This window comes from Staurois parvus, unplaced genomic scaffold, assembly GCF_062004578.1.
Source record: "Staurois parvus isolate SC_StPar_1 unplaced genomic scaffold, SC_StPar_1.0 ptg000184l, whole genome shotgun sequence".
Classification (NCBI taxonomy): domain Eukaryota; kingdom Metazoa; phylum Chordata; class Amphibia; order Anura; family Ranidae; genus Staurois; species Staurois parvus.
In genome coordinates this window covers 2,755,728-2,782,976 of record NW_028317980.1, presented here as the reverse complement: position 1 = coordinate 2,782,976, position 27,249 = coordinate 2,755,728, and the positions used below count along the sequence as shown (strand labels likewise).

Sequence of the window (27,249 nt, the reverse complement as noted above, 5' to 3'; positions counted from 1 at the left end):
AAATATATATATAATATATATATTTTAACTACAGTTTAATATACTATATATTATAATAGCATAATAAAATAATACATTAAATAAATGTAAAAATAAACTCTTGCTGTTTATTCTATAGTTGATTTTTTTTCTCAAGACCCTCCTCCTTTTGGGGGGGGGGGGGTTCTGATAAAATAATTGAAGATCTAGCATCTCTCCCTTATGTGTAGCAATAAAAATGACAGGGGTTATAACCCTTTTTAAAAGCCATTATTGTAAATTTTGTAACTTTTACAAAACAGTGACCATTCCCCTGAATACAGCTGGAAGCCATTTAAAATGTGTAGTCACAAAGGATGATTAAATCCATTTATTCATTCATTTATTCATTTAATAAATTTTATTTTTATTTTTCATTTTTATTTTTCATTTTTATTTTACATTTTTAATTTACATTTTTATTTATTTTATTTTTATTTTTTTAAATTGAATATTATAACTAAAAATGGATCCCCTCACATGGTAATTGCCCTGCAAACAATTCTCCTGAAAACTTTTTTTTTTTAAACTCTATCCAGCTGATAGAAAACACTTATTCAAACCAACAAAGCAGCCTATTATTTATGGATGGTTCTGTACTATATCTATCATTTGGGGAAATTAAAAACAAGAACTAAAACAAAAAAATCCACCTGACTAGCAGTTGTTCCTGTGTCTGTGTTCCTGTGTCTGAGTATATGCAGCTGCTTCACAGTAGGAGATCAGAACATTGGGAAGAAAGCTACTTCCTTATATAGAGAAAAAAACCCTCCCAGAATGTGTCTGCGGACATCCTGTGCCGACTACAAATGTAATTGGGTTGCAGAAAAAAATAAAATGAAATGCATCCACCAGATATTTTGGTTTTAGATATTGTATTAATGTCAAGCGAAAATGAGAGCGCGAGAAAAAAACAAAACAAAAAATATTTTTATCTAATATCTGTCCCGAACTGATAGGCGGCAGTTAGTGAACGGCAGAACCTCACTTCTCCGGCTTTTCCACACTTGGAGAGACATTTGAAATTAAGTGGAGACGGCAGCTGAAGACAAGAGTATGCAAATGCGACAGGCCGCCCCTGGCTCTCTGCAAAGAGGGTTTTAACAGTTTCACAGCATTTTGCAACTAACGCAAACAGCATCAAATTAAGGTAAAGTGTTTGCTTCTAATGTCTATGTAAATTAAGATCACACGTTGTCACAGACTTTCAGCTCTCTTACAGAAAAGACGCTTTGAGTGATTTCCATGCCTCGCTCCCTCTCTCTTCCTGACCCTATTCTGAGAGGGAGACCTCTAAAGGGAAACTACAGCAGCATATGCTAAGTCAGTACTGTCACATTTCACTGAAAATTAAAGAAAAAAATGTCTTTGACGTTTCTACTTCTAATTTCACATTTCTGCTTCTTTGCTGTTTCATATTTCAAAGATTGTTTCTCATATAAAAGAGATGGGTAAAGGCTCCCTCTATTGGTCACTTTGTATATTGAAGGTGGTTATGGTGACCCCCTTCTTATAGAGACGTCAACCCCCCCGCCAAAAAAAAATGTTTTTTTATTATGGCGGCTTAATCCTTAGATGTGAAGGCTGCATTTGTTTGTTTTCTTTCTCTTTCTCTTTTTCTCTCTCTTTCTCTCTCTCTCTCTCTCTCTCCCTTTCTTTCTTTCTCTCTTTCTCTCTCTCTCTCCTTTTCTCCCTCTCTCTCTTTTTCTTTCTCTTTCGCTCGCTTGCTCTCTCCTTCTCTTTCGCTCGCTCTCCCCTTCTCTTTCGCTCGCTCGCTCTCCCCTTCTCTTTCGCTCGCTCGCTCTCCCCTTCTCTTTCGCTCGCTCTCTTTCGCTCGCTCTCTTCCGCTTGCCCTTTTGCTCGCTCTTTTGCTCTCTCTTTTTGCTTGCTCTTTCGCTCTCTCTCCCTTTCGCTCCCTCTCCCTTTCGCTCTCTCTCCCTTTCTCTCTCTCTCGCTCCCCCTCTCCCCCCCTCTCTCGCTCTCTCTCCCCCCCCTCTCTCTCTCCCCTATCTCTCTCTCTCGCTCTCTCTCCCCTCTCTCTTGCTCTCTCTCTCTCGCCCTCTCTCTCGCCCTCTCTCTCGCCCTCTCTCCCTCTCGCTCGCCCTCTCTCTCGCCCTCTCTCCCTCTCGCTCGCTCCCTCGCTCTCCCTCTCGCTCGCTCCCTCGCTCTCCCTCTCACTCGCTCCCTCGCTCTCCCTCTCGCTCGCTCTCCCTCTCGCTCGCTCTCCCTATCTCTTTCTCTCTCGCTCCCTCGCTCTCCCTATCTCTTTCTCTCTCTCACTTTCACTCTCTCTCTCTTTTGCTCTCTTGCTCTCTCTCTCTTTCGCTCTCTTGCTCTCCCTTTCTTTCGTTCACGCTCTCTCTCTCACTTTCACTCTCTCTTTCACGCTCTCTCTCTCTCTTTCGCTCTCTCTCTCTCTTTCACTCTCTTTCCCTCTCGCTCTCTCTCTCTTTGTCTTTCGCTCTCTTTTTTTTCTTTCTTATTCTTTCCCTCCTACTGGCCAGCCAGCATCACTGCTCACCTAAAGAGCCGGCTCCCACCTGCTGCAGTGAGTTACAGTGAACCTGTCAGGTCCTTAAAATGTGAGGCTGAAAGCTCATCATCTCATCATCTGCACAAAACTTTAAGGTAAATTTTTTAAGAACTTAACAGAATCATCTTAAAGTGTTACTAAACCGACAACAGTAAAATCACTGTATATGCAGTAACGCATGCTTGTTATATTCCCTGTGAAAACTAAGGGGTTAATCCTCTGCATTGTGTTAAAATGAAAGTTTGATTATGTCTTCTCTGATCCACCCCTTCTATTGTCCCCAATCCATCTGCTGATAGAACAGAGCCTTGGGGACAAGCTGCTCAATTTGGTGTGTATTGCCAGATCATTTTTTTTTTCTTCTGAGAGTGCATGTGATCAGCACAGGGCCAATCAGCACTGTCCAATCAGAGGTTCAGGGGTTATGCAGCCTCATAGGACAGTCAGAGCAGAATGAAAACTCCACCTACAATCTTTAACATGTGCTTGGCTGGACACTAACAGAAGTCACAAGACTGCTATATACTGCTGATGAGAAAAGGTATTTAGCAGTTTATATTTACTAAAATAATTTCATTTCCATGTTCTGTGTATTGTGGGAGACCAGATATAGTGAATGCAGGGTCTGGGGAGACCGGATATAGTGAATGCAGGGTCCGGGGAGACCACATATAGTGAATGCAGGGTCCGGGGAGACCTGGTATAGTAAATGCAGGGTCCTGGGAGACCGGATATAGTGAATGCAGGGTCCGGGGAGACTGGATATAGTGGATGCAGGGTCCGGGGAGACCAGATATAGTGGATGCAGGGTCCGGGGTTTAGTAGCATTTTAAGAGTGCTGAGATAAACCATTTATCACTGACAGGGGTGCTTACAATGATCAGCTTTATGTATGTAAAACCCTTATCCCTAAAGGAAAAAAAAATGTAACGGCTCATAAATTGTTAGCTGGAGTTTGGCTTCAGTTTGTTAGTGTAGTTAAATCTGCCAGTACATCTAACCCCCCCAGCCTAACAATGCTGTTGTCTGCTGTGCCCCCTTTGCTCCTTCATCTGGAGTGGAGGCACTCTAAAACAGGGTGTATTTACAGGCCATATCACCAGGTGAGAACAGAGGGAGAAAAGCCTAAAAAAAGAAAGTAAATGCAGCCAACACATCTTATGATTGGTAAGCTGCAATATATTACATTCTATTATATCACAATATTTTCAGTTTTGGGTTGATGTTTTGGTCCACAATACTGCCACCTAAAAGTCGTGTGACTTTGCCAGGTGACTTCCGGGCGATATCTGGCGACTTGAACACTACTTTGATTTTGAAGCGACTGTCATGCCAACAGACTTATGGCTTCCACTAGGCAAACTAGGCAGCCACCTAGGGAGCACTGCCACCTAGAGGCACCTGAGCACAGCCACTCCCTGTGTGGCCTATGGACCTCTTGTATGAAATCTTTAATTTCTCTGCAGAGTTCCCCTCTCCTCATACACAGGGAATGATGGTATCTTTACTCTGCACAATTGTCTCACAGCCTGTCCAGACACATGACCATTTAGTACATATGTACATACATGACAGTATTCCATGTAGCAGTGAAGTGTGGACTCCCCCTAGAATGGGAAGTGATGACATTAGCCCAGGACTCTGGGTGGTCAGCAGTCTCTGATTTGGAGGATCGGTCCATACATCTCCCGTACACATACAATCCTCGAGCTGTAACAGGGAGTCGGGTAGTGACCAAATGGGGCGTGTCCAGCGCTGGCTCTGCCTTCTACACAGCTGGAGCCAATCAATAGGTGGGGGCGTGCTCTTATTGCAGGGTTACCCCTATGTGAGTAGGATGATCGGGGCCTGATGTATATAAGAGGGAAGTAGTAGTGCCCGTGGCGGGTGTCAGTGGATGAGAGAAGGTGCCTGTACCATCTAGAGGAGGGATCATCACCACCATAGAGGATTGCCTGGCTGACCTTAAGGGGATCTCTGGACCTGAGTTGGAGCTCTGGATGACCCACCGTGAGAGGAATGCCCACCACCTGGTCTTTGACGGATCTAACATCGAGGATGATTATTCCTACATGCGCATAATCCATGCGTTTCTGGTGAGTGCGCATTGCTATCATTTGATGCAGTAAAGCTCTGGATATTTTCACCATTCTAGAGAGCACCGTGGATACTTGATTTACTTTTAATTTGCTGTTTTTGATGTCTTTTGCTGCATTTGATCCAATTTTAAGCGCTGCACTATATTATTTACGTTTATATTTGTATTTTAAAGGCATTGTGGTTGCCTTAAGAGTTCTAGCTGCTATAGTCATACAAGAGCGCTCACTACAATTTATTTTTAAACTTTCTGCTTCCCAGTTCTGCCCCCAGCTTCTTCCCAGCGGGTGCACTATGATGTAGGGGAGGTTGGGGTCTTGACTTCTGATGGTGGTGGTGGTGGGGGGATCTCTTGACATCTAGTCTTACAGATACAACTGGCCCTTTTGAGGGCAACTATAATGTTGGGTTCGACACCCCTGCCCTCAGAGGACAATATCCCTTAACAGACTCCACTTCCCCTGTAGCATCTGCACAGCGCCACCTACAGGAAATAATTATTCCTGCACCTGCCTACATGCACCTGCACCCTGCGCATATAACTTCCATTCCATAACAAGTCCATTACTGTCAAATTTGCCTTATAAAACTCTATAAGGGTTTTTTTTTAAGGGATGCAATTACTGTATCTATAGCAAGTGCACCTGGATCCTAACTACCTGAGCCAAGAAAATGGTAGGACATAAAGTACTTTGTTTATTAAATGCATCTGATAGCATGGGAACTCATCCGCACACCCCAATGAGGCATCTGGTACATCAAGCGAATCCAGACCACCAGACAGCGGCGTGATACATTGTAACAATGTAGTAAATGTTTACCTATTAGACTGGAACTCTTTATTTAAATGCCTGTCTCCCACTGTCATTTCACCTCCTGTTGTAAGCCAGGCTTCTGGAGGAGGTTTTCAGCTTGTTTATGTTCTAAAGAATTCATTGCTGCGCCGCACATAAAGGCTCAGCTGCGGTGGAGGACTGTACCAGGAGTGTAATGAGCGGTGATGAATAAAAAAAGAAAAATTGGGGAAAACAAGAAAAACTTCTTCTGCAGTTTCCGTAGAGCCGTCTAGATCTCCAGACATATAACCCATCAACAATTCTGCCTGAGTTTTCCTAAAGCTAACAATCTGAAAAGGTCGGCACAAATTAGTTCTTTATCACATTCTCTTTAAAAATTCCATCTTCCGAGTTAAAAAAAAGAATCAGTGATTCCATTCAATCCCACGTCATTAATCAGAGTTGTTTTCAAGGTTGCTGGCTCTTTATCAAGACTTGTTGTCATCTTCATGACATGGCGACAAGGTTTGATACAGAGACAACAGCCTTGAAAACATGGTTGATAAATGCTCAAGGGCCAAATGGAAGCACGCTGCTTTGAACATCATGGAAGATTGCAATAAGGAGTTAAAGCAAACCTTCCAGATCCACTTGAGATCCCTGGATTTCTCTTCTTCCACTCATTGTAATGTAAATCACTACTATTGACATTACTCTGCATCCTAAGCCTCCTGAGATATCCCCATCACATAACCCAGGAGGCTACAGGATCAGGGACACACAGTTGGATGTCATTGAGGTCTGAATGCTGACCCCAGGATAGTCAGTTGACTTCTGATAACTGCGAGCGCCAGGGAAGGACTGACCATTTGGAAACTCGGGCACTGCCCGAGGGCCTGGGGTCAGTAGGGGGCCCCATGAGATGCCCCTGGTACCTTTTTTTTCATAGGCTTTTTTGAGTTTGGGCAAGGACACAGATCCTCTATTGCCCATGATCCTCTATTGCCCGGGGGCCCCATGAGTTGTCAGTCTGCCCCTGGCGAGCACCAAGATGGAGATATTATCTTTAAAAATTCCATCTTCTGCACTAAAAAGAATCAGTGATCCCATTTAATCCCATGTCATTAATCAGATACTTCAAGGCTGCCATTTTGGTGCTCCCCAGTCTTCAGAAGTCAACTGACTATCCTTGGTTCAGCATCCGGACCTCAATGACGGCCAGCTGTGTTTCCCTGATCCTGTAGTCTCCTGGAATATGTGATAGGGATATCTCAGGAGGTTTAGGAAGCTGGGTCTGATAAATCCTGAAAGATCAGATAGAATCACAATGCTTTAAACGTCATGGAACAGTATAATAAGCAGCTAAAATAGAACCTACAGATCCACTTGAAATCCTTGGAGTTCCCCCCTTCCTCCCACTGTAAACCACTGCTATTGACATGACCCTGCTTGCTAAGCCTCCTGAGATATCCCCATCACATATCTCAGGAGGCTATAGGACCAGGGACCCAGAATAGTCAGTTGACTTCTGATAATTAAGGAGGACCAAGATGGAGACATTCTCTTTTAAAAATTCCATCTTCTGAGCTAAAAAGAAGAATCCGTGATTCTATTCAATCCTATGTCATTAATCAGTGATGTTTCAAGGCTGCTGGCTCTTTATCAAACCTTGTTGTCATCTTCATGACCTGGCAACAAGGTCTGATAAACATGTTGAAAGACCAGATGGATTCACACTGCTTTGAACATCATGGAAGAGTGTAATAAGGAGTTAAAATGGAACCTACAGATCCACTTGAAATCCCTGAGTTCCCCCTATGTAATTTAATTGCCACTATTGACATGACCCTGCTTCCTAAGCCTCCTGAGATATCTCCATCACATATACCAGGAGGCTACAGGATCAGGGACACACCACTGGCCGTAATTGAGAGCTGGCTGCTGAACCCACGATAGGCAGTTGACTTCTGATAACTGAGGAGGACCAACATGGTGACATTCTCTTTAAAAATTCCATCTTCTGAGTTCAAAAGAATCTGTAATTCCATTCATCCCACGTCATTAATCAGAGATGTTTCAAGGCTGCTGGTTCTTTCTCAAATCTTGTTGTCTGCGTAGGGCAGCCCTTTCATTTTCAATGGGCTGCCCTATGTGTGACAAAGGCATCACGTAGCTCAATTAGCTTTTTGCGCGTCAAGCTTCATTAATTTACTGTGCATTTTGACGCCTTTGTTGCATGTTTTTCTGTGCAAAATCGCACATCTAGCTGCTTTTTTGGTGCCATTAACAACAACATGGCAATGGCATGACATGCGTTTCTTGTGCGTTGTGTAAATCTTGCAAGAACGAGTGATTTTTGCGCACGTTATGAAACGCTTAGGTGTGAATGCGGTCTAAGAGGTGCTTTCAGGCCAAATCCTAAAGAGTCTGTGAATCTTCCATTTAATGGTTATTCAGCAGATGAAAACTGTATATTGAGAATGTTTGATCGAGGTCCAGGCCTACTAGTGCTGCCAAAAACAGCTCTTAGCTGCAGGTTGTGAATTCCGGTTTACAACATCCCAAATTCTAATGAGTAAGAAAAGACTTTTTTTTTTTTTCCCTCTTGACTGACGTGCAAACTGAATTTTATCCCCAGCATCGCCGAAGCACTCAAGAGCCCAAGTAATTGAAGGACCTCCGGTTCTGCTGGATTTCTTGAGAGGCCAAGCTGTCAGTCACTTCTGGGCTTCTTGAAACTGCAGTGACAGCTCCGCTCTACATGGAGGGGTCTTAAACTGAGTTCCCAAAGACTGTTGTCTTAAAGCTTCAGACGAATACTAAACCCACCAATTTTGTTTTGTATCTATTAAAAAAATATGAAATATACACTCACCGGCCGCTTTATTAGGCACATATGTTCAATTGCTTGGTCACACAAATTGCTAATCAGCCAATCACATGGCAATAACTCAATGCATTTTGGCATCTAGACGTAGTGAAGACGACTTGCTGAAGTTCAGAGTATCAGAATGGGGAAGAAAGGGGGTTTAAGTGATTTTGAACATGGAATGGTTGTTGGTGCCAGATGGGCTGGTCTGAGTATTTCAAAAACTGCTGATCTACTGGGATTTGCATGCACAACCAGTTCTCTATTTTTGGGCAAGATGCAGAGGTGGGGCAATGGCGTCCACCTCATTCAGTCACAGAATGCCAGGGTGAAAAATACAAGGGGTTCTCTTAAAAGGGTGCCAGTGCAGGGGCCCTCAAATTTCCCCTCCTAGAGCAATTTTTCCCATCTACTGTGCCCCAAATTCCCACTCCCAGCACAAATCCCCTCCACCCAATTTCCTTGCAGAGCCCCAACCCCCCTTCTCTCCACCTCACATGATACCACTATGCCCAGGGCAGTACCTCCTCCCTCCTGCCCACCCCTTGTCCTTGTTGGTTATGTGTTATAGAAGACACTGGTAGTGATAGCAGAATTCAGGCTTTACTTGTGTGGCTTAACCCCTTCACGCCTAAGGGTAAAACAAATCTAAAGGCCTACGCACAATTCTGCACCGTTGACATGTGATAGCAAAACCGTACATATCATCACAACTACTTTGCACATCCAGGTAGATTATACCTTGATTTTTTCAGGACAAATTGGGCTTTCATTTGGTGGTAAATGGTAATGGATATCTCCTGATTTTTTTTTTATTATCAAAGGAAAACTGGCCAAAAATAGTAAAAAAAATCCTTTTTTTTTTATTTAGCTATGTGTTTCTTGTTATGACCATAACCTACCACCAAAGAGCAACCCAAAATAAATTCCCCAGCTCTTGACGATCGCAGCGATACCATATATGTGTATGTTATTTGTTGTTTGTACCCGTAGTACAGCCCAGAAACCATAGTGCGCATTTTGTTTTTGTCTTTTTTTTTTTTTACCTAAAACACACTGACACTAACTGACACTGACATTAACACTAACTGACACTGATACCAATTTTTTTTTTAAATCCTGACCTTGACCTTTGACCCTGACCTTTGACCTTGACCCTGACCTAAACACTAACCCTGGCACTGAACTAGATCAAACCTTGATCTAGGTATTTTTTTTTCTTTTTTTTCTTTTTTTAATATTTATTTATTTATTTTTTTTTTTTACCAACTTTTTTTTTCTTCTCTCTGACAGGAGTTCGAGAGATACAATGTATCTCTCTTCTCCATTCATAAAGAGAGAGAGAAAAAAAACAAGGGGGCCGGGCTGCACAGTGACTGATCACTGTGATAGCCAATCAGAGGCTATCACAGCGATCATGTGACCCGGGACCGGGAGTCCCGGGTCCCGATCGTTAGAACGGGACCCGGTGCTCTCAGTGACACTGCGGTCTCGGTGCTGGGAGCGCGCTGAGGGGTGCGCTCCCAACACAAAGACAGGTACGCAAATATGCGGCCCCGCGGAAAAAAGCCCAGGTCCGTGAGGCCGCATATTTGTGTTACGTCGGCGTCAAGGGGTTAAGTTACAAACATATAGAGCACATTTCATGCAGACTGTATTACAGAGGCATTACTTCCTGAAGAGATGATAGAGAAGAAGAAAGAAGCAGCAAGTTTTACACATACACAACTAGTAACCTTTAGTGTATAGTGCCATCTACTGGTCAAGTGATATTACCACAGAATACTGTATATAGTACATTATAGTACATGCTGTTGCATTCCCAACAGTCCTGGCCCTGGTGGCTATCACTGTAACAGTGGCAACCTACAGTGGTTCCACAGGCATGGCATACGTATACCATTGGTCCAAGCTGGTCCAAAGTATCTATGAAATAAAATCCGTACCTGGCGCTCTATCTGGATTCCTGAAATTCGGCTTTAAGGCTTCATGCACACTGGGGCTTTTTTAAACGCTTTCTCCTGGCAGTAGAAAAGTAGCTTCAAAAATGCACGTAAGCTGAATTTTTACAAATACGTTTAGGCATGTCAAGCGCATGGGCGTTTATTTTATTGGCCAGACAATTAATTTATTCTGGCCATTGAAATGAAGAAAAAAACAAAAACACTCAAGTGCTAAACTGTGACACGCGCTTAGGTGCATTTAAATGCATTTAGGCGCTCATTCTGCCAAAAGCATTCCTCTCTTGAATGTACAAGTGATGGTTTTTTTTTTTTTGCCTCCTAAACGCCCCTGCCTTTACATTCCTGCAATTGGCTAAGGGGTTGATTTACTAAAGGCAAATAGCTTGTGCACTTTACAAAGTGCAATTATACAAATGCAAGAGCAGTTGCTCCAGAGCTTAATAAATGAGATGAAGCTCTGCTGACTTCTATCATCCAATCGTGCAAGCAAGACTTATTATTTTATTTTCCTTGCACTTGATTGGGTGTTCTTTGCAAAGTGAAGCTTCCCCTCCAGGGGCGGACTGACAACTCATGAGGCCCCCGGGCAATAGGGGATCATGGGGCCCCTGTGTCCTTGCCCAAACTCAAAAAAGCCTATGAAAACGGTACCAGGGGCATCTCATGGGGTACCCTACTGACCCCGGGCCCTCGGGCAGTGCCCAAGTTTCCTAATGGTCAGTCCGCCCCTGCTCCCCTCATTTACTATGCTCTGGAGCAACTGCACTTACAGAGTGCACAGTCTTTGTCTTTAGCAAATCAACCCCCATGTGTGAACGAACACACTTGGGGGGTTGATTTACCCTAGGTTCACACCTAAGCGTCTTCCGCAGTGTTTTGCAGAAACGTACTACAGTCCATTTAACATGATTTCCTATGGGACACGTTCACATCTCCGCGTTTTCACCCGGTGCGTTTTTTTGGAAAGGGTCAGGGACTTTTTCTTAACACAAAAAATTGCATTTTTTGGTTCTATAGACTTCAATGGAAATGCTGCATTAAAGCATGTAGTGTGTTTTTGCTGAGTTTTTGATGCATTTTAAATCCGCCTAGCAACAAGAAAAAAACCCCACAAAAAACGCAAAATGCATAAACGCAAGGGCAAAAATGCAGAACGCACCAAACGCAAACTGTGAACCTAGACTTACTAAAGGAAAACAGACTGAGCTCCAGAGCTTAATAAATGACCAGAGGCTCAGCTGACATCTATCATCCAATGAACTGCAAGCAAAAATGCTGTTTTTTTAAAAAATTTTGCTTGAATGTGATTGGGTGTTCTTTGCAAATTGAAGGTTTCTCTCATTTACTGAGCTCTGGAGCAACTGCACTTGCAGAGTGCACAGTCTTTGCCTTTAGTAAATCAACGCCTATGTGTGCATGAACATACTGGGGTTGATTCACACCTAAGCGTTTTCTGCAGCGTTTTGCGGAAACGCACTACCGTTCATTTAAGATGATTTCCTATGGGACAGGTTCACATCTCCTCGTTTTCACCCGGTGCGTTTTTTGGAAAGGGTCAGGGACATTTTTTTAATGCAAAAAGTTGCGTTTTTTATTCTATAGACTTCAATGAAAATGCTGCAGTAAAGCATGTAGTGCATTTTTGCTGCCTTTTTTATGCACTTTTGCGGTGTTCATGTGTTTTTGGTGCTTTTTTGTGTTTTAAATCTGCCTAGCAACAAGAGAGGAAAAAACACAAAAGGTAGGAAAAATGTAAGTGCAAAAATGAAAAATGCAATGCACAGTGCACTGCAGAAACAGATCAAATGCAAACTGCATAGGTGTAGCATTCGTAAAGGAAAACAGACTGAACACTTTGCAAGTGCAGTTTCTCCAGAGCTTAGTAAATGACCAGAAGTTCAGCTGACATCAATCATCCAATCACCTGCAAGCAAAATGCTGTTTTTATTTTCCTGGCATGTGATTGGGTATTCTTTGCAAAGTGCAGCTTTCCCTCATTTACTGAACTCCTGAAGCCACTGCACTTGCAGAGTGCTCAGTCTATTTGCCTTTAGTAAATCAACCCCTATGTGTGCATGAACACAATGGGGTTGATTCACTAAAGTAAAACAGACTGAGCACTTTGTAAGGGCAGTTGCTCCAGAGCTTAGATATTACCAGAAGTTCAGCTGACATCCATCATCCAATCAACTGCAAGCAAAATGCTTTTTTTTTTCCTTGCATGTGATTGGGTACTCTTTGCAAGGTGCAGTTTTCTCTCCTTTACTAAGCTTTGGAGCAACTTCACTTTCAGAGTGCACAGTCTATTTGCCTTTAGTAACTCAACCCCATGGAGGGGGGTGTTTAGAGACAGAAAAAAAAGTAAAATGCCTGTAAAGTGTTTTTGATCTGAAGCGTGCATGAATCCCAAGCTAGACATACTTGACTTTTGGTCGATTTCTGCTGAATTGGGCCAAAATACAAACTGTGGGTGGCTCTGTCGGCACCAAAAAATTCCATTTAAAAATTGAAGGAGCTGGGTGGAAAAGTGTAATTGCATCTAATCAGCCTCTCCCCGGCCAGCGAAGAGCGTGTCGGTCCTGGCAGGGTTACTCTTCCCGGGATACTCTGCATTCTGCGTGCGTCACATCAGAGTGCAACCATGCTTTCAAGTGCGGACACATAACTCTGGAAAGCAATTCAGACGTATAATCTGGAGCTATTGACTGACAAAGGAGCATTCAAATGGGTTTCAAGGTGATGGAACAATTTGGATGTTTCATTTCAAAGCCAGTGTGCGCAAGGCTCATTAGATCGCATTACTTCAGCGGCGCACAGCACTGACAATAGGTGAAGTGTCAGGAGCTTATACTGCAGAAGGGAGATGCATTCTCGGGTCATTTCACTCTATGACTTTTCACTTCACATAAAACCAGTTGGAGAGAGCTGTGCTTTCACTTGAATAAAGGGTCAGTACACCCAAAACAGTACATTAGGTTCCAGCGCCAAGGATCTTGAGCTGCTAGCATTCAGCTTGGATTTTTTTTTTCATGCAAAAAAAAAAAAAAGGTAAATAAAAAACAGCGCCCTGCATACCCTAAGCCTTAAAGGGTTACTAAACCCTGGACCCTGCATTCACTATATCTGGTCTCCCCGGACCCTGCATTCACTATATCTGGTCTCCCCGGACCCTGCATTCACTATATCTGGTCTCCCCGGACCCTGCATTCACTATATCTGGTCTCCCCGGACCCTGCATTCACTATATCTGGTCTCCCCGGACCCTGCATTCACTATATCTGGTCTCCCCAGACCCTGCATTCACTATATCTGGTCTCCCCGGACCCTGCATTCACTATATCTGGTCTCTCCGGACCCTGCATTCACTATATCCGCTCTCCCCGGACCCTGCATTCACTATATCTGGTCTCCCCGGACCCTGCATTCACTATATCCGGTCTCCCCGGACCCTGCATTCACTATATCTGGTCTCCCCGGACCCTGCATTCACTATATCTGGTCTCCCCGGACCCTGCATTCACTATATCTGGTCTCCACGGACCCTGCATTCACTAAATCTGGTCTCCCACAGCACACAACATGGAATGCAATGAGTGCAATTATTTTAATAAATATAAACTGCTAAATACATTTTCTCATCAGCAGTTAACGCAGTCTTGTGACTTCTATCAGTGTCAAGCTGAGTACTGGTTAATCTTGTAGGAGGATTTTTAATTTTCTGACTGTCATATGAGGCTGCATGACCCCTGACCCTCTGTCTGGACAGCGCTGATTGGCTCTGTGCTGATCACATGCACCCTCCCCCCTATAAAAAAAATCTCTAGCAATACACATCAAACAGAGCATGTGCAGCTTGCCCCCAAGGCTCTGTTCTATCAGCAGATGGATTGGGGACAGTAGAAGAAGGGGAGGATCAGAGAAGACAGTATCAAACAGCCTTTTTATACAATGCAGAGGATTAACCCCTTAGGTTCCACAGTGAGTATAACAAGCATGCTTTACTGCAGATACAGACTGATTGTACTGTTGTGGGTTTAGTAACACTCTAAGATGACTCTGTTAAGTTCTTAAAAAATGAACCTTAAAGTTCTGTGCAGATGATGAGCCATTCTAGGGGGGAGGTAGGAGACGCAGGCCCCTGGATGAGCCATTCTAGGGGGGAGGTAGGAGACGCAGGCCCCTGGATGAGCCATTCTAGGGGGGAGATAGGAGACGCAGGCCCCTGGATAGGTGAGTATACTACCTCTTCCTCTACAGGAAGCTTTCAGGTTCATACTTTAAGAACCCGACAGGTTCACTGTAACCCATTGCCGCAGGTGGGAGCCAGCTCTGTAGGTGAGCAATGATGCTGGCTGGCCAGTAGGAGGGACTCCTGTTTATTCATTCACTGTGATTGGCTGCACAGGGATGATGTCATCGACAGCCTGCCCTACCTATTTGAATGTGAGCTGTCAGTGACAGCTCAGTCACAGTTCTGGGTGCACCAATGCACCACTGCAACAAACATGTTAAGACCCACCCACTGTGCTGCTGCATATATGTACTAGCAGTCGCGGACTGACCATTTGGAAACTCGGGCACTGCCCGAGTGCCCGGGGTCAGTAGGGGGCCCCTACTGCCCCTGGTACCTTTTTCATAGGCTTTGTTGAGTTTGGGCAAGGACACAGGGGCCCCATGATCCCCTATCCCCACCAGTTGTCAGTCCGCCCCTGTGTATTACCCAGTCATTAAGGGGGTTGAGCAATACCCCGCCGCTCCCAGCTTGTGAATGGACAATGATGAAGCAGTATTAGACAGATCAGTCTGTTGTCTCCTCCAATCAGCATTATCCTTACAAGCAGCACAGTGGTTTGGCTCCTAGCGCTTCTCCTTCCTTTCCCTCACTATAACATGTTTTCACCTTCCTCGCTTCCGTGCCGCCGTATAGCAGAAATACTGCTACAGGGCGGCACGGGTGCGCAAAATCACAAATTTATTTATTTCAGGTACTTATATAGCACCACCTTGTAGTGTTATGAACTTTTTTCACCTATGATACTCATTTAATACTCACTTTTCACATCAGTGAGTGGGTCAGGGGCCACGTATAGTATACCAAGACCTATTTCTTAATAAGGTCACATGATTTAGTCACCTGATTGCACTAATAGAGGTGTGACATTTATATTGTGACTATTATTATTATTATTTTTATGTTTTTTACATTATGTGGATATATGTGTAGCGCTGCACTAACCTATTGTACAGTATTGATCTTTTGCTGTTGGGTACCAGTCTGAGTGCTAGCGGCTTTGATTTCCTAGGGACTCCATTGAGCGCAGGAGGACATCTTGCTTACTACTCTGCATGTGATCACTGATTGGCCAATCAGTGATCACATGATCAGGACCTCACACAGAGGTCCCGCCGACAATCGGTGTTCCACTGTGTCTGGGCAGCAAGGGGAAACATATTGTGTACAGGGAGGGTAATGGGTGTGGCTGGGGGGGGGGGCAATTGCTGCAACTGATCCCCCTGTATAGCTCTGCAGTAGCTGAAAGCCAGCTGGAAGGAGAGGATGGGAGAAGAAGCCAGCTTTCAGCTGCTGCAGAGGGAGCCATACAGGGGATCGGTTCCAGTAATTGCTCCTCCCCGCACCCATTACTCCCCCCCGTACACAATATGTTTCCCCTTGCTGCCCAGGCCCCCCTGTGTGCCCCCACTCCCAGTAATTACCCCCCTGCCTTGCCGATCATCTCCTTGCCTACATCTGATTCACAAAGCTGCCTGGGCCCCCCTGCTGGCCTGGGCCCCGTGCAGGATGACTGGTGGTACCCCCTTATCCATGGCCCTGCCTCTGTGTTTCAATGCAGTCACTCAGCCTCCCTGTTTAAGTCTGAATTCACACTTGATTGTAAAGTGTGTATGTGACTTTGAAATCGTTTATTTTTCATGCGTTTTTCAAACTTGAACGTTTTTGCTTTAGCCAATGGAGAGCTAGTTACTAGGAGGAAACGGTTGTTAGATACAAAATTACACAAAAAAGCACATTTCTGGTACTCCCATTAAAGTCAGTTGGGGCCAAAAATGCACGATCGTGCACAAAAGAAGCTCCTGTACTTTTTCTGAGGGTTGAGGGTCAGCTCATCACTCAAATGTGAATGGGCACTATCAGGGGCGGACTGACAACTCATGGGGCCCCCGGGCAATAGGAGATCATGGGGCCCCTGTGTCCTTGCCCAAACTAAAAAAAGCCTATGAAAAAGGTACCAGGGGCATCTCATGGGGCCCCCTACTGACCCTGGGCCCTTGGGCAGTGTCCGAGTTTCCAAATGGTCAGTCCGCCCCTGGGCACTATCGAATAACATGTTAAGCTAAGGTGTGTAGGGACACAAAGATGGAAGCAGAACCTGTATATAGAATGAACCAGTATGGCTGCCCCCCATACAGGGGCGGACTGACCATTTGGAAACTCGGGCACTGCCCGAGGGCCCGGGGTCAGTAGGGGGCCCCATGAGATGCCCCTGGTACCTTTTTTCATAGGCTTTTTGGTGTTGGGCAAGGACACAGAGGCCCCATGATCCCCTATTGCCCGGGGCCCCATGAGTTTTCAGTCCGCCCCTGCCCCCATATACATATAAATTTACAATCTATTCATAGCAACAATGTTTTTGAAGCAAACACATTATTTACATTGATCTCCTTTACATAACTACGGGAATAAAAAATAGATTTCCTTTAAGCACACATCGTATGCCCAACATTCCCCCTACCACCATTGTAAAGCCCTTTTCCTGGACATCTTGCCAACTGCATGGTATAAAGATCTGTGGAAAAGTCAGTTTTACTAGTCATTTTTCCTTACCCCCCCCCCTTCCCCCCCGGCCATGTGACCTGGTCGCTGATCATTGCATTGTATGAGGACAGAGCAGCATTTGTATGTGCCACTTACTAGATTTCCTTTAAAGTTACATCATAACCTCAACATTCCCCCTTCCCCATTGTCAAGCCCTGCTCCTGGTTGTCTGGCTCGCCAATTACATGGTTCCTGGTAAGATCTGTGTAAAAATCAAAAGTCAGTTTCGCTAATCATATTGCCCCCCCCATGTGACCTTGTAGTTGACCACTGCATTGTATGAGGACAAGGCAGCATGTATAAGTGCCTCTTTCCCAAACGTACTTGGATTTTCATGGGGCAATAGACAGTGATCTTAAATCCTGAGCTTGATGGTTATTTTTGGAAAATTAAAACACATTGCTTACATTGACCTAATTTAAGTCAATATAGAATAAGTAATAGATATTTCCTTTAAAACACACTGTATAGTTGCACCATAACCCCAGCATTCCCCCGTCCTCGCTGTCAAGCCCTGCTCCTGGCTGGCTCATTAATGTAATGGTTCCTAGAAAGATCTGTGCAAAAATCAAGAGTCAATTTCGCTAGTCATATCCCCCCCACACACCCGCATGTGACCTTGTAGTTGACCACTGCATTGTATGAGGACAAGGCAGCTTGTATGTGCTCCTTTTCCAAAAGTACTCGGATTTTCATGGGGCAATACACAGTGATCTTAAATCCTGAGCTTGATGGTTATTTTTGAAACATTAAAACACATTACTTTGACCTAATTTAAGTCAATATAGAATAAGTGATAGATATTTCCTTTAAAACATACTCCAAAGTTACAGCATAACCCAACATTCCCCCGTCATCATTGTCAAGCCTTGCTCCTGGCTGGCTCATCAATTTAATGCTTCTTAGAAAGATCTGTGCAAAAATTAAAAGTCAATTTGGCTAGTCGTATCCCCCCCCCCCCCCCCACCCGCATGTGACCTTGTAGTTGACCACTGCATTGTATGAGGACAAGGCAACTTGTGTATGTGCCCCTTTTCCAAAAGTACTCGGATTTTCATGGGGCAATAGACAGTGATTTTAAAGCCTGAACTTGATGGCTATTTTTGAAACATTAAAACACATTACTTACATTGACATAATTTAAGTCAATATAGAATAAGTAATAGATATTTCCTTTAGAAACAATTGAGTACTGATGGGATACTTTTTTATTTGCACTAACATACAATTTTGAGGACAAGTTTTCGGGGTATGTCCCCTTCTTCAAGGTCCAAGCAGGATCTTGAAGTAGGGGACATACCCTGAAAGCTTGTCCTCAAAATTGTATGTTAGTGCAAATATAAAAAGTATCACGTCAGTACTCAATTGTTTCTGTCGCAAATGCACTAATACGGCTACAATCACCTCAAGCAGATATTTCCTTTTAAAACACACTCTAAAGTTACATCATAATCCCAACATTACCCCGTCTTCATTGTCAAGCCCTGCTCCTGGCTGGCTCGCCAATTTAATAATTCCTAGAAAGATCTGGGCAAAAATCAAAAGTCAGTTTCGCTAGTCGTATTCCCCCCACACCTGCATGTGACCTGGTAGTTGACCACTGCATTATATGAGGACAAGGCAGCTTGTGTATGTGCCCCGTTCCCAAAAGTACTCGGATTTTCATGGGGCACTAGGCAGTGATCTTAACGCCTGCACTCGATAGGCATTTTTGAAACATCAAAACAGATGACGTACGTTGGCCTATTTTACATAAATATAGAATATGTAATAGATATTTCCTTTAAAACACACTCTAAAGTTACATCATAACCCCAACATCCCCCCGTCCTCATTGTCAAGCCCTGCTCCTGGCTGGCTCATCAATTTTATGGTTCCTAGAAAGATCTGTGCAAAAAAGTCAATTTCGCATTTCATATCCCCACCCCCCATGTGACCTGGTAGTTGACCACTGCATTGTATGAGGACAAGGCAACTTGTGTATGTGCCCCTTTCCCAAAAGTACTCGGATTTTCATGGATGCCTAGTGATCTTAAAGCCTGCACTCAATATAGTCAATATAGATTAAGTAATAGATATTTCTAGGCAGTGATCTTAAAGCCTACACTCGATAGACATTTTGGAAAAACTTAAAACATTACTTCGTCCTATTTTTTACGGAAATATAGAATAAGTAATAGATATTTCCTTTAAAACACACTCTAAAGTTACATCATAACCCCAACATCCCCCCGTCTTCATTATCAAGCCCTGCTCCTGGCTGGCTCACCAATTTAATGGTTCCTAGAAAGATCTGTGCAAAAAAGTCAATTTCACATTTCATATCCCCCCCACACACCCGCATGTGACCTGATAGTTGACCATTGCATTGTATGAGGACAAGGCAACTTGTGTAGGTGCCTCTTTCCCAAAAGTACTCGGATTTTCATGGATGCCTAGTGATCTTAAAGCCTGCACTCGATAGACATTTTTGAAACATTAAAACACATTACTTACATTGACCTATTTTACATAAATATAGAATATGTAATAGATATTTCCTTTAAAACACACTCTAAAGTTACATCATAACCCCAACATCCCCCCGTCCTCATTGTCAAGCCCTGCTCCTGGCTGGCTCACCAATTTAATGGTTCCTAGAAAGATCTGTGCAAAAAAGTCAATTTCGCATTTCATATCCAAACACCCGCATGAGACCTGGTAGTTGACCACTGCATTGTATGAGGACAAGGCAACTTGTGTATGTGCCCCTTTCCCAAAAGTACTCGGATTTTCATGGATGCCTAGTGATCTTAAAGCCTGCACTCAATATAGTCAATATAGATTAAGTAATAGATATTTCTAGGCAGTGATCTTAAAGCCTACACTCGATAGACATTTTGGAAAAACTTAAAACATTACTTCGTCCTATTTTTTACGGAAATATAGAATAAGTAATAGATATTTCCTTTAAAACACACTCTAAAGTTACATCATAACCCCAACATCCCCCCGTCTTCATTATCAAGCCCTGCTCCTGGCTGGCTCACCAATTTAATGGTTCCTAGAAAGATCTGTGCAAAAAAGTCAATTTCACATTTCATATCCCCCCCACACACCCGCATGTGACCTGGTAGTTGACCATTGCATTGTATGAGGACAAGGCAACTTGTGTAGGTGCCTCTTTCCCAAAAGTACTCGGATTTTCATGGATGCCTAGTGATCTTAAAGCCTGCACTCGATAGACATTTTTGAAACATTAAAACACATTACTTACATTGACCTATTTTACATAAATATAGAATATGTAATAGATATTTCCTTTAAAACACACTCTAAAGTTACATCATAACCCCAACATCCCCCCGTCCTCATTGTCAAGCCCTGCTCCTGGCTGGCTCACCAATTTAATGGTTCCTAGAAAGATCTGTGCAAAAAAGTCAATTTCGCATTTCATATCCAAACACCCGCATGTGACCTGGTAGTTGACCACTGCATTGTATGAGGACAAGGCAACTTGTGTATGTGCCCCTTTCCCAAAAGTACTCGGATTTTCATGGATGCCTAGTGATCTTAAAGCCTGCACTCAATATAGTCAATATAGATTAAGTAATAGATATTTCTAGGCAGTGATCTTAAAGCCTACACTCGATAGACATTTTGGAAAAACTTAAAACATTACTTCGTCCTATTTTTTACGGAAATATAGAATAAGTAATAGATATTTCCTTTAAAACACACTCTAAAGTTACATCATAACCCCAACATCCCCCCGTCTTCATTATCAAGCCCTGCTCCTGGCTGGCTCACCAATTTAATGGTTCCTAGAAAGATCTGTGCAAAAAAGTCAATTTCACATTTCATATCCCCCCCACACACCCGCATGTGACCTGGTAGTTGACCATTGCATTGTATGAGGACAAGGCAACTTGTGTAGGTGCCTCTTTCCCAAAAGTACTCGGATTTTCATGGATGCCTAGTGATATTAAAGCCTGCACTCGATAGACATTTTTGAAACATTAAAACACATTACTTACATTGACCTATTTTACATAAATATAGAATATGTAATAGATATTTCCTTTAAAACACACTCTAAAGTTACATCATAACCCCAACATCCCCCCGTCCTCATTGTCAAGCCCTGCTCCTGGCTGGCTCACCAATTTAATGGTTCCTAGAAAGATCTGTGCAAAAAAGTCAATTTCGCATTTCATATCCAAACACCCGCATGTGACCTGGTAGTTGACCACTGCATTGTATGAGGACAAGGCAACTTGTGTATGTGCCCCTTTCCCAAAAATACTCGGATTTTCATGGATGCCTAGTGATCTTAAAGCCTGCACTCGATAGACATTTTTGAAACATTAAAACACATTACTTACATTGACCTATTTTACATACTTATAAAATAAGTAGTAGATATTTCCTTTAAAACACTCTCTAAAGTTACATCATAACCCCAACATCCCCCCGTCCCAGGGGTGGACTGACAACTCCTGGGGCCCCCGGGCAATAGGGGATCATCGGGCCCCTGTGTCCTTGCCCAAACTCAAAAAAGCCTATGAAAAAGGTACCAGGGGCATCTCATGGGGCCCCCTACTGACCGCGGGGGCAATAGGGGATCATGGGGCCCCTGTGTCCTTGCCCAAACTCAAAAAAGCCTATGAAAAAGGTAACAGGGGCATCTCATGGGGCCCCCTACTGACCCCGGGCCCTCGGGCAGTGCCCGAGTTTCCAAATGGTCAGTCCGCCCCTGCCCCATTCTCATTGTCAAGCCCTGCTCCTGGCTGGCAAAAAGGCAGTTTTGCTCTTCATATTGACCCCCCCCACCACCACACACACACACACACACACACACCTCCATGTGACCTGGAGGTTGCCCTGCTGCATTTTATGAGGACAGAGCAACATGTATATGAGCCCCATTCTCAGAAGTAGTCACGGAGCATTCGGCAAAGATCTTAAAGCCTGAGCTCAATGGCCATGTTTCTTTTTTTTTTTTCAGCCTAACAACCCTTGACTGCAACCAGGGTCATTAATTAATCATTGTACGACTACTGGGTCCCTTATCAAGAATGGCTCAGACAATATTAATGCATAATGCCTGCCACGCTTTCATGCTAAGAGCCACTGTAATGTTTCATAGCGTCCTTCCAGCTATTTCTCGCCGTGGTCCCTTTGCTGTTCTCCACGCGAGAAGCCATTTTCTCCGTAGTCTGTGCCGCTGGTGTTTGTGCAGCCTTAGAAAGTAACTGATTATAAAAGCAGGAAGCCTCCGGGGGCTCTTTAACCCCTCCGGTGAGATTTCTTTCCCTCTCTGCCTGCAATGCATTTTAATCACCCCCGCTGCTCCCAGCCATTGTACAGGCACACACAGTATGTCCATTGTTCACGTATTGTCACAGGCTGCTACAGCCCGCTCGCCTGCAGAGATACAATTAACATATCGCAGCTACATGGAACTCTGTAACATCATGCTCTACTAAAGCAACATGCTAAGGTTTCTGAATACTCCTCCATGCGCAATTACATTTGATTAACAATCTAGTCCATCAGCCAATCGGATGGCAGACGCAATTAAGCTAGGCACATTAAACGGCTATGACAATTTACTATATTGCATTCTCTGGGAAAAAAAAAAGAACTTCTGCACAGAGGACATTTCTTTATCCGCTATGGAAAGCAACAGTGTGGGGAGTGCAGAAAAAAAAAACTATAGCAGCCAAAATTCCAATCAATGATGTATTATAAACCATTATCAACCCCAGCCGATTGGTGGGGTAAATATTTCACGCCATGATGTATTAACATGTTTACCAATGAACCGAATATTCTTACTCTGTTATGTATTCAAATTTCAATACAAATATTGAAATATAAAATTGCAAGCAAAGGGATCCCTCTCTTCTGAGAAAAAAAAAAAGGAACAAAAAAAAAAAAAAAATATATATATATATATATATATATATATAATATAGTAATATACTAAAAGCGCTGGTAAAAATCACAAATATAATGCATATATGCTAAATTCATATATAGATAATTAATCATCAATAAGGTGACATTGTGCAAATTCATATGCAACTAGAATCTGTGACTAATATTGCAAAAAAACAAAAAACAAAGAAAACCACTTATTTTCAACTTCCCATATATATAATATAATTTGATCTATACTTCAGTGATGACATAGGGCTCTGTTAACAGGCTTGCTACGATTGCAAATTAAACTGCAACAGATGGACTAAAATATATATCTTCCCTGGAGAAAATGCTGTTTCAGGCTCCCTTCTGTGTTGATCACTTATGTCAAGAGCAAGGCACTTGTCAAGGGGAAGATCACAGTTCACTTTCAAGAAGAGATCTCATGACAAAGTACCTATGTATTCAATACCACCAGCAGGGGTGAGCTTGGGTTTGGCTTGAACATGGGAGTTGCCTGTGTTGATGGGGCCAATGAGCAGATTCCCCATCCCAAGGCTGAATTTGGCAAAGAGCTGGGGGGGCCCTTTGTTGCGTGCAATTGTAGGGTGAGCAATCTCCTGCCCGCAGCTCACTGGGCAGGTAAGGATGCGATCATGTGACAGCTTCCCACGTGTTTTTGGGCAAACTGGTTCCAGATGTGAACACAACTCATCCCTAATTTACCAGCATTGGATGACGAACAGAGCCTGTGTTGATGGGGCCAATGAGCAGATTCCCCATCCCAAGGCTGAATGTGGCAAAGAGCTGGGGGGGGGACTCCCCAACCCTTTGTTGCATGCAATTGTAGCGTGAGCAATCTCCCGTCCGCAGCTCACTGGGCAGGTGGGGATGTGATCATGTGACAGCTTCCCATGTGTTTTGGGCGAACTGGTTCCAGATCTGAACACAACTCATCCCTAATTTACCAGCATTGGATGAAGAATAGAGCCTGTGTTTTCTGGGGCCAATGAGCAGATTCCCCATCCCAAGGCTGAATGTGGCAAAGAGCTGGGGGGGGGACTCCCCAACCCTTTGTTGCATGTAATTGTAGCACGGGCAATCTCCCGTCCGCAGCTCACTGGGCAGGTGGGGATGTGATCATGTGACAGCTTCCCATGTGTTTTGGGCGAACTGGTTCCAGATCTGAACACAACTCATCCCTAATTTACCAGCATTGGATGAAGAATAGAGCCTGTGTTTTCTGGGGCCAATGAGCAGATTCCCCATCCCAAGGCTGAATGTGGCAAAGAGCTGGGGGGGGGACTCCCCAACCCTTTGTTGCATGTAATTGTAGCACGAGCAATCTCCCGTCCGCAGCTCACTGGGCAGGTGGGGATGTGATCATGTGACAGCTTCCCATGTGTTTTGGGCGAACTGGTTCCAGATGTGAACACAACTCATCCCTAATTTACCAGCATTGGATGACGAACAGAGCCTGCGTTGATGGGGCCAATGAGCAGATTCCCCATCCCAAGGCTCAATGTGACAAAGAGCTGGGGGGGGGGGCTCCCCACCCCTTTGTTGTATGCAATTGTAGGGTGAGCAATCTCCCGCCCGCAGCTCACTGGGCAGGTAGGGATGCAGGTAGGGATGCGATCATGTGACAGCTTTTTGGGTAAACTGGTTGCAGATCTGAAGACAACTCATCCCTAATTACCAGCATTGGATGAAGAATAGAGCAGTATTTTAGACTGACCATGAGCAGCCCAGTGTATAGTCTCAGCATAATTCTGATTGTGCAGGAGTTACACCATCCCGGCTGAATCATTCAAGACGCAGAAGCCAGAAGAAGGCCAAGTAAAGACAGAAGGGCCGAGCACAGAAGGGGATCACTTTGCTCAGCAAGTGTGCTGTACTGTGCTGATATGCTGTACATAATGGAACATTATGGGAAAAACCTCCAGGAGGTCCCAAATTTGCTTTTTTTGCTGGCAGTTTACTTCTGCTTTAAGAGAGCAGAGGGAGAAATTGCAAGAAATGAAAAGGGAAGAGATATGGACAGATTTAGAGAGAGAGATACTATGGGACAGATTGTGGCCGGAAAGAGCAAAAATGTAGGAAAGGAATGAAAGTAAAGAAAGAGGGACAATATAGGAAATAGGAAGAAAATGGGGAGCATTTCCGCAATGGAGACGGAAGGGGAGGAGAAGAGAGACAATGTACAGAATTCAGTGAAACATTTGAACCAGATTTCTGATGATCAGGGCTTTTTAAAAGCTCCTGTGCCCGATTCATAAAACCTCACCTCCAGATTTGGTAGAGATGGGTCAGAGAGAGAGAAACAGGTGAGAGGGAGAGAGAAAGAGGGGAGAGGAGGCCAGAGATTGAAAAAGAAGCAAGGAAAACATGGGACAGGGAGGAGGAGAGGGACAGAGAATTAGAGGGAAAGAAGAGTAGAGGAAGAGAGAAAAAAGAGGGGAGGGATAGAAGGAAAGGTAGGGGGAGGGAGAGAGAAAAAGCAAAATGAAGGGGGGAGAGATAGAGAAGAGGAGGGAAAGAGAAAAAGGAGAGAGAAAGATAAAGCAAAAGAAAGAAATGGGAGGGTGAAGAGGGAGAGGAAGAGAGAGAAAGGGAGAGTGAAGGAGAAGTGGGGGGGGGGGGGGGGGTGAGAGAACAAGGAGGAGAGAGAGGGGAGAAGGAGGGAGAAAAAAAGAGGAAAAGGGGGGAGCCAGAGATAGAGGGGGAGAGAGAAATTGAGAGGCAGATAGAGAAAGAGGGGAACAGCTGGGTGGTGAGGGAGAGGGGGATGGGGGGGGGGGGCAGAAAGGGAGAGAGAAGTGGGGGAGAAGGAGAAGAGAGAAAATAAGAGGGAGAGAGAGAAAGCGGGGAAGAGTTGGGTGGGGAGGAGAGAGATAAAGGGGGAGGGGGAGAGAAAGAAAAGGGGGGTCAGAGAGCAAAAGGAGGAGAGGGAGAGAGAGAGGGGAGAAGAGAGAGATGGAGAAAGGGGGGGGGGAGCCAGAGATAGAGGTAGGGAGAGTGAAGGAGACAGAGGGAAAGAGAGAGAGAGATAGGGGAAGAGAGAAAGGAGGAGAGAGATAAAGGGGAAGGTGGGAGAGAGAAAGAGGGAGGGAGGGAGGGAGGAAAAGAGGGGGGAGAGGGGGAGAGAAAAAAAAGGAGAGAGAAGGGAGTCATAGAGCAAAAGGAGGAGAGGGAGAGAGAGAGATGAGAGGAAGAGAAAGAGAAGATGGGAGGGGAATGGAGAGAGAGGAAAGAGGTGAGCCAGAGATAAAGGAGAAAGAGGGGAAGGGTTTGGTGGAGGGAGAGAGAGGGTTGGAGTAGAGGCGATAGTGGGAGGGAGAGAGAGAGCAAGAGGAGGTGAGGGGTCAGGGGGAGAGAGGAAGGAAGGGAGGGGGAGAGAGGAGGGGAGGGGGAGAGAGGAAGGGAGGGCGAGAGGAAGGGAGGGCGAGAGGAAGGAAGGGAGGGAGAGAGGAAGGAGGAGAGGGGGAGAGAGGAAGGAAGGGAGGGAGAGAGGAAGGAAGGGAGGGGGAGAGAGGAAGGAAGGAAGGGGGAGAGAGGAAGGGAAGGAAGGGGGAGAGAGGGAGGGAGGGAGAGAGGAAGGAAGGGAGGGGTTGGAGGGATTCCTTCTACTCAGTATGGCACACAGGACAGTTGACAACTCTTTATGACAATGGGATAGACAGACCAGGCGACAATGATAGAAGACTATAAATAGACAACACAACCTGCTAAATACCAGATGCTTCAAATAAAAGGTTGTGATGAATCAGACAAAGCAGCTAATGAAGAGATGCTCATCAATTATACGAAGTATGGAGAAGAAATCTATAAGCCGGTTAAGAAACAAACATTCACCTTGGCTTTTTTTTTCCTTTTTTCTCCCCATCCAGATTTAAATAGAAATTTCATCTTGAGAATCTTCTAAACATCATAGACAACAAGTTGGTGTAGCCGGGATTGCTATGGAAACTGTGACAGCACACAAGTGTAGCTCAGGATGTGTGTGCCGTCTTATCTCCCCTCTGATAGAAGGTGGGAAGAGGAGATGGTATCATTCCAGGTTATTCCACTAAAACTCCAGAAATTGTCATAGGGACTTACACAGCCTACGGGAACAGCGGGTGATGGCGAGGACTTGAAGGTGATACTATGTTGCATAAGGACATATATTCCCTTGGCAGGATAAATATAGCACCTACCATGACAAATAAGACGAATATGCCATCTGTCACTTAAAGTAGATCAAGCAT

At 44.3% G+C, this 27,249-nt stretch overlaps 1 protein-coding gene across 7 annotated transcripts in view; it reads right to left on the bottom strand.

Moving 5' to 3' along the window:
- Positions 1 to 27,249, bottom strand: part of LRRC4C (leucine rich repeat containing 4C) — a 1,157,007-nt gene that overhangs the window by 154,992 nt on the left and 974,766 nt on the right. The window lies entirely within an intron of this gene.